At 41.5% G+C, this 8,579-nt stretch overlaps 1 protein-coding gene across 1 annotated transcript in view; it reads right to left on the bottom strand.

Annotated features, from left to right (window-relative positions):
- The window catches only part of BLVRA (biliverdin reductase A), a 30,954-nt gene that overhangs the window by 21,715 nt on the left and 660 nt on the right, over positions 1-8,579 (bottom strand). The gene's annotated exons all lie outside the window — the stretch shown is intronic.

Here is an 8,579-nt window from a genome sequence, read left to right as displayed (position 1 = left end):
GTATCCCTCTGCCTCCTTCCTCACTAACCTGGATATCCACACGGTTTCTCTCTCTCTCTCTCTCTCTGTCCTACCCCCCTCCAAAGCAAAACAGAGGTCCCAAAACAAAGGCCCTTGTCAAACACATTTCCCCTCTTAAATATGTTTATCGCAGAGACATCAACTGGCTCAGCCTTGGCCAGAGGCAGGGCTGACTTGGATCCAGAGGCGCTTTCTCGAAGCTTCTTACAGGGGCTGTGTCCAGCAGCCCCCTCTCCCACCACCAAAATCCCTCCAGACACAAACCCAACAGTGACCTAAAGCAAGCAAATCACATCCCTTTTCCCTGCTGCTCCTCCCAATTCCAGAACAGGAGAAAGCTCTCTCTTCTGGAGAGCACTCTTAGACATAGTGATGATAAGTGCAATGGAACTAGGTATTACTACAAGCCTTCTTCTTCGCTGTAGGAGGATCAGACATCTAGAAAAGGTGGCTATAACCAAGGTGAAACAATGACATACAATGCACGACAGAAGAACATTTTTTCTTTCCTTCCTGTTGCTGTTAAATTCATCTGAAACCCAAACTCTACAAGGAATTACATGCATGCTCAGCTTTAATCGCAAGTAATCCCTTTGATATCAATGAGAATACTCCTACAAGTACATTAATAAATATCAGCTTTTGTTGTTTACTGTAATATTAGAAGGCATAAGAACAAAACACATACCCAGCCACAAGCATGCTCTTAATATCTTTATGGACTCAGCCCAATAGATGATACCTATCTTCCGGTCGCTAAAGGTCACTGCATCCCAGATCTGTACTAGCCTGACCTATTTTGAGAATTCCCCAAACTAAAAAAGCACTCCTGCTACACGCTTCAGCCACCACAAAGAAATTGCTTACCATGGCTGATGAAACCCTCTGCCTCCATCATTAGCATGACAGCAACTCGTAACAACCGAGGCCTGCCCCATAATCTCTTCAGAGCAAACAATACATTCATCAATGGTAGCTGGTCAGACAACTGTATTTTTTCAGCCAATACTCTTTTCCCCTAGATTCCAGCAAAAATGTTTTCACTCTTCTAAAATATATTGAGAGTGATAGAAAGTTGGTTTTTTTTTTTAAATAACTAGATTGAAGATAACTTGGGAAGTAGGTAAAGTTTTGCAATTGTAAAAAATTTGTAATGGTAAAAGTGACGCATGCAACGGCTAACCCCTCTGTCGGTTTATCCATCTACTACTCCTCAGTAGGGCGTGAAAAATGCCATGGATGCTCTCCATTCCCATTAAATTTTGGAAATCTACCAATATCAGCAATAGCTTACGAATAAGAAAAAAATAACTCTTAAATGAAGATTAAGAGTTGAGGTTACTCAAACCCCTCCTAACTTCAGAGCTCAGTATTCTTCATGTTATTGGGCATTGCAACACTCAAGAACCGTAGCGGCCAGCCACTAGCCTGCTCTCTCATGAAGAGCTAGTCTGCAATTCAATGTGGTTTAGCAGTCAAGTATTCCTGACATCCTACTCATTTGTTAAAATCGTCCCAAGAAAGTGAAAACACCTTTCCCAAAATATCAGCCACTAGAGGAGGTGTTTGGTATCCCATTTAAATCACACTGATAAGAAAATTAATTAAAAAAAAATTGAAAAAGTTACAGGAATGCTGTAAAAGCATATTTCCCAAAGTACTCCAACTGCACATAAGATCCTACGCAAAGTTTTAGGAAGAACAATCCTTTCTTTGTGTATAACCAGACACAATGCAAAAGCAAACTCCATGTCTCCCCTTCCAGTTCCTAGGTCTAACCACTCCAAAGCCCGTGATTTCTACAAGCAGCGATGTAGTTTTCTGTGCCAGGAAGATTACTAAATTACCCACTACTTCTGTACAGGCTGTACAGTTCTGTACAGCCAGACAGCTCTGAGCACGCCTAAACCCAACGCTTCAGGTGTGCCAACCAAGAGCCTGACATGCTCAGGCTCATGCTCGGGCTTTACAGAAAAGTGAAAGAACGACCTACAAAATGGTTCCTGTTTACAACTGTCTGCCTCTACAGATCTGCCGTCACAGAATTATTGTTCCAAAAAGTCTCCAAAAGGACCAAAAACCTGTCATAAACTTGGGTTCCACTGCAAGCAAATCAGAAGATCCTACTTGGCTCAAGCCACTCCAACACATACCTATATTTAAAACATGTCCAGACAGAGATTAGTATGTATTGCAACTCTTGCACATGGATGTGTAATGAATACAAAACTCATTAAAAATCATAAACTGACTCGATGATTGGGTCAACACAGTGACATTAGCTGGAGAAGGATATGGGACAGACTGTGCCAGTACATTAGGGGCATGACAGATTCTACATACTTTGTTAAATCTCCTTGGTTTTGGATCAGGGAAGCTGCTGGCAGCACCTGCAAAACTCATGACCCTCTCCAAAGTCTATGTAAAAATAACTGTAATTGTCAAATAGCCTTTAAAAAACCTTTACTCCTCACAATCTGCCTTCCACAATGTGGAGCTGGAAGGTTTTAGTGAAACTGCCTGCCTGCTCAGAGGAGTATTTTAAATGCACCTATTCAGAACCAGCATGGCCATATAACTGGGGTACAAGAACCCACTCTTCACTTCCTCTGCCAATGCTTAATGTGAAACAGTATTTTATATACAACAACTGTGGCTGAACAAATGGATAATATCCCATCAAACCAGGATTGGCACAACTGCCTAATCTTGCAATAAGTAAAACAGCTATTGCAAACGTTCAGGAGGAGACAATGCTCAGGCCACGTGCAGAGGGAAACACACCTTGTAAAGGAGGTAGCAAAAGAACTGGATCATGGAAGCAGGCGATTTCCAAGAGTGAATACTCATGTTTGAAACGTAACACAGACACTTCTGTCCCTTACCAAGATTCCACTAGAATATCGCTCTTCTGTGATATTTTGGTGAAGTGATTTAACAGCTGCTTTTATAAGAGAAGAGCTGTGTCCTCCCCTCAAGCTGATGTCCTTACCTGCACCATTCCTTCAAGTGTCCAAAGAAGTCAGTGAGTCCTGAAGAGATGAGAGCGGCTGTACTAAACCACCACCATCCTGTGCTACCAAAGCTAACAAAAAAGTAATTTTGAAGTGTAACAGCAATCCTGCTCATTACCTTATTCCGCTTTGCAGCTTTTTAAAACACCACTCTAAATCCCCTCTTTTCTCCTTACCTTCTGCTACCATAACTCAACAACCATTTTGGGGATTCTGGGAAAGAACCTCACTGCATAAGATTAATTTCTATTATTTACGCCATCCACGTCTCAGGCATGACTGTGGTCTCTCCACAGAATCGGTTTCAGACAAATCATCTCTATTTGTCATTAGAAATGGAAAACACAAGGCATCCTACACTAATATCACCAACACTACACATGACATCTGAAACTTGTCACTGTTTTATAGATGTCTGCCATAGATAGATACTGGACAATAAGCCTTCGTTCTTCCCTCCCACGGTCCATGTTTGGGCTACATAAAGGGAGCAATGGAGCCTCAGCAGCTCAGAATACATAAATGACAACTGTCAGCAATGATCTGAACTCCAAGTCCACTTGGATCCATTGGCTTTGTTTAGGAGAACAGTGTGGCCAAACAACAGCTTGTGAGATGGACTTACAGCTCACAAGCTACTTGACTAAACTTGCTTTCAGGCTGGATGGTTTTTCCTCCTGACCATACAGATTTTAGTTCTGCAGTCTGGAATAGAACAGTTTATTCCAGATATGCATATAAGCAAAAATAAGGTCACATAGAAGTTGGAAATAAAAAAAAAATAATGAGCACACTGTAAAGGAATATACTTTGAACTTCTTTTTGTTAGAATGACAGAATGGTTTGGGTTAGAAGGGACCTTTAAAGATCATCCAGTCCAACTCCCTGCCTTGGGTGTGACATTTCCCTTTTTCCAGTCACTGGGGACCCCGCCTGACTGCCATGACTTTTCAAATATGATGCAGAGTGACTTGGCAACTGCATCAGATCTCCCTGTTTGTGATGATTGTCTCAATGAAAAAGGCCATCCCTGTCAGCATGGCAGTATGAGATCCCAAAGGTGAAAGATGAAGAGTTGAAGCCTCATTTAGTAGTCATTTAACCATAAGAAACTTAATCTCCAGGGTTATTAGCACCTTCATGCTTGCTTTGGAGTTGGTAACTTAGCAGTATTTAAGTTAGGAGAACTTCCCCTCCCACGTTTCATAAACAGGAACATTTTGTTTCTGATATTACAGGCCATTTGGTGCTGGGAAGGTACCAGCCAACTGACAGGGATGGTAGCATGCCACGGCCGACCAGCAGTTTTTCTGAAAGGTTCTCTCTGAGCCTGAGTACATGAATGCATGAAAAAAAGTGCCTCATGCATTTCCTTTGTGCAAAATGAGGCCTTCTTCAGAGCCAGCGGGGAATAAAAACTGTGTTCTCCATCCCTGCCCTCTTGCAAAAGCAGCATTCTTTTTTTTACAGAAAAACTGGGCTCAGAGCAGCCCGAGAATGACATTGCCTCATTCCCTGCTCAGAGGGCAAGAGGGGAAAAGATGTGAAGCTCTTCTCTCCCCTAAACCAGGGGACCAGCTGCCATCCAGCCGCTTTAAGCCCTGTTTATATTGTCAAACAATATGGACATTTCTATGGTTCTTTTGCTGTGTTTTCACTGCACTGATATTGCAGTTATTCCTAGATCAGGCTGGTTGTCACCAGGACCTATCCAGGAAGGACTGGGGAGGAAACACCAGTCAGAATACTGTTATTTTTAACAGTAAGCAGAGTCAGACAAATGACCTGTTTATTTTGAAAAGATTTATTCAACAGCCCTTCGTACTAAGGCATGCCAGGCAGGTAAGCATGGACAGTATGTCTTACCTTTGTAAATACAAGGCTAAATGCAAGCATAGCTATTCCACCTCACTCTGCAAGTAAATGTACATAGATTTAAAAAAAAAAAAACAAAGTTTTGCTTAGCTGTTGCCATTTGAGAAGATTACAAAGTCCAAACGAAAAGCAAGTTTCCCAGAGCACACATTTCCAGCAGCCCCGCTGGATGATGAACCTAAGAAATCTGACCTCTGGATGATGAACCTAAGAAATCTCAGGGCTGTTTCTAACAGATACTGCGCTCTGGGTCACGCAGACTGCGAATTCAAGTACTCCTCGCTTATAAAAAAACAGGCCTACTCTGTCTCATCCTGGACACCAAGAATTAAAGCAGATGAAGCCCATGGTCACCTTCGATTCCAGAAGTGTACCACTCTGGTTTACAGCCTTTTTACTAAACAGTCGATTGTCACCTGTACAGAATCCATCTTTATCCTTTTCAGTGAGTTCCTCACAGAATTTTGCCACTAGAAAATCATAGCTTCAGAAGATGACAGAAACCAGGAGTTAATTTGCTTTCTCCATCCAAATTTTATGACTCCAATCTAATGGGGACAAAAAAACCCCAACTCAGTCTTTCACACATCTGTACCTGTCACCAAGCCTAGGCGCGGAGAGATCTATACAAACACACCGATCTCACTTCCAGCTTCACGCTATCGTGCTACGCCTGAGAAAAATTAGCAAATCACTCTGAAGACAAGTACAAGCAAGATACCGCGGTCTCTAAATCCATCACCAAATAACAGACTAACCAGTCTTCTGTTGCTAATCTGTGTTGGAGCCTGCAAAGACAGTAAATACTGACTAAAGGCTGTTCTCTCCTGGCAACAGAAAGGTTCACAGGGCTTTATAGCTTCTCACATAGCTAAAAAACACCCACGGTGTTTCAACTACAATGACTGCGGTCTCTTTCCCCCTCACATCCTGTACCACTTCTTTCTCTTATTTAAGGATTATTTAATAATTCCATATTCTTTCTGGCAGCTTTCCTCTCCTGATTCACAGGACAAAGGTAACAACAAGACAATAAAGATCCCTTTCTGCCTACACCTTTCACTAAGAGGGAAAGCTAATAAACACCGTAACATTACTTGAGCCATGAGAACAGCTTGCTTCACTAGCCAGCGTAGTGAAGCCTTTAATTTAGCATTTAGGATAGTTACTGTAACAGGAACACCAGTTGCCCCACACAGGGTCTTTCTAGCTGGTTTATAATACTATACTGAGAAGAAAGAAGAGGAAAAAAAAAAAGAGAAACTTCTTTCATGCTAACTGTTGATTTCATGTTGTTTAAGTGGTGGATTGCACCCATCTGGAGTAACAGGATTAGCAAATGCATTTCATTATCTTTCCCAGTCAGGTGGGTTTTCTCAGTGCTTTCTAACGAGCAGAGCAGTGTCTGCGCTTCCAGCATTAGTCTAGGGAATGCTTAAGTTCAGTTAAACAAAAAGCCAAAGGTCTTTTTGGTTAGTAAAGAATGTGTATTTATATTTTTATTACAGTTGCATTTATTTTACAAAGTTTTAAGATGTAAGCTGAACAGTTTGGCCTTACACGGGTGAGAACACTTTCCACAGTTCAAGGCCAGCTCCAGAGGAGAGGGACAGGCCCTCAGCAACCTTTATTCTACTAAGTTACAACAGGGCAAGTATACGTGCAGGGATTTATTTTCCTACAGGATTAAGCTGCTAAGTGCCTTGGCTTTCAGACTGGTTTTCTTCCCTAAGCCCCATTCCCTCCCCTCTCAGTGAAGTAACTTTTATGATGCATTGCTTAATAAAGTGCAGCACAAGCACAATGTAGGTTATTTTACTGCACTGAGCACTACCTGCAAGCTTCAGAAAGATCTATGGTTGCTTGAAAACTGGAGGTGAAAGAGTTATCCCCTGCCTCACATATGTTGATGTAGCTCTATCACTGTGTCAAACACAGGAACTCTTGTCCTGGGGAGTTATTCTCCCCCTGCAAATGCTGTTAAAGCAGTGTCACATCTATCCAAGCTCTCTGTTAGTTGTTTCCCCACTTCCTTCCAGCTTTGGTTTGGTTTGATCTCCTCTTGCCTAACAGCTGGGATCCCAGCCAAGGATGGCAGCGCAGAGTTTCACTGGAGCACACCAGCAGCAACAGAAGACACCCACTGAAGCATCCTACAACAAACCTGCACAACATACAGTGCAATAATCTCTCTACAAGCCATACGAAACTAAGCTGGCTTCAGAGTCATCATTACAAAGCAAAACACCAATGCACATTCCACTCCTGCTTCTTACTGAAGTCCTGCCAAAAGAGTGCAAGATGAGAAACTATTTCTGTGTTACTTCCTAAATCGGTCAGTTAATTTATCCATTTATCTTCATTTGTTTCGACCAGTACTGTTCAATTTTAGTGCAGAGCTCAAGGTGTAACCATCTGCTGAGCTTAGTACCTGAAGTCTGTGGATACAGAAGACTTCCTTCACAGAAAAAAAAAGTTTGGCCCTTTGACATTTAAATTCAAGGCTCTCAGAGCTGAAACCGTGGTGGTCTGTTGGGGTTGTTGGGAGGGGGGTTTGGAGGGGTGAGGAGTGGGTGTTGAAACATTCAGTTAGCGATTTGAAAAACGATTTCGAAAACACTGAGGACACGAAAAATAATGAAACCTACAAAGACTCCTTGTTAGCTACACAAAAGAAGCTACCATTCCTTTAAGGACAACACAAACTATACTGCATTGACTTAAGCTCCAGATACTCACAGACAGTAACTCAATTCACTGCCTGAAGAAACTGTGAGGTTGCTATTAAAAAAAAAGTTTGTTGAGCATGTGCATGTAAACTCAGGACAAGTCCAGAATCATGAGCCCTCCAGGATAAGGGAAGTTTCCTCATCCAATAATAAGAATCATATAAATCATTAATATTTTACTACCATTAACTGAATGTTGTGTGCACTACTTGTGACAATAGTTTTTAGTAAGACTTTAACTAAGGTCTTCTTATATATGCTGAAATAACTTAAAATATTTACATATTTCTCTTCATTTTGTGAAGATCAAACTCCAAGTTGAAAATGTATTATTGAAACAGATTTGTCTTTATTTTCCCGTTTATTGACACAAATGACAGGAAGATTCTCAAACACAGCGTCACTGAGTTTCAGCACAGTGTCATTCTGCGTTCACATCTGTAAGCAGAGAAACAACAGCTGAACGACTATCCTTGTACCAGGAAAATTAATTTGGCAAACAATGCATGGAGTCTGACAAAAATTATTCACACAAAATCAGTTCAATAAACTGTTGCCCTAATTAACATTACTTTGTTTTTTTTGAACAAGTTCCAACGCAGAAGTTCAGCACGATGCCAGGAGAGTTATATAAAGGCTGAGCCTGCCTTTTCTCTCTGTGTTGAATGAGGAAACACGGTTTCTGTTTAAGATAAGTAGAGACTGGTGGTAGCTGTGACTAGAGCAGAAAAAAATTATTAATAAAGTGTCAATGTGTTTTTACAGATGGATTCTGTACCGTATCTGAGAACATAAGAATCCCCTTTCTCCCACCAAAGGCTGTCTGGAATACAGCCCCACCATGTTCCTTTAAAAAAAGAAAATATTCTCACCTCCACTTTGCACATGGGTAAGCTGAGGTACAGCAAGGTTAATGGTCTGCCGTTTCAGAAGGGGGGGG

This window comes from Buceros rhinoceros, unplaced genomic scaffold, assembly GCF_000710305.1.
Source record: "Buceros rhinoceros silvestris isolate BGI_N320 unplaced genomic scaffold, ASM71030v1 scaffold11083, whole genome shotgun sequence".
Taxonomy (NCBI): domain Eukaryota; kingdom Metazoa; phylum Chordata; class Aves; order Bucerotiformes; family Bucerotidae; genus Buceros; species Buceros rhinoceros.
Note: the sequence above shows the minus strand (reverse complement) of the source record. Positions and strands in the feature narration are given on the sequence as shown.